We start from the raw sequence: 209 nt of genomic DNA, 5'->3' as shown, positions 1-209 counted from the left end.
CCCCCACCAAGCCCTGAGCCATGGGATGGCGGCGTCAGCGGGACGCGAGGGTGAACCATCCCGTTCACGTCGAACGGCGTGTAGCTGGTAAACGAATGCACTGCATTGCTCAGACCAAACTCTTCGAGTGGCAACATGGCGCTCCAGCGCCTCGGCGTCTCAGCACAGACGCTGCGAAGAACGTCTTCGATGACGCGATTCACTCTTTT

The sequence above is a fragment of the Plasmopara halstedii genome (genome assembly GCF_900000015.1).
Source record: "Plasmopara halstedii genome assembly, contig: Scaffold_3073, whole genome shotgun sequence".
NCBI lineage: Eukaryota > Oomycota > Peronosporomycetes > Peronosporales > Peronosporaceae > Plasmopara > Plasmopara halstedii.
Note: the sequence above shows the minus strand (reverse complement) of the source record.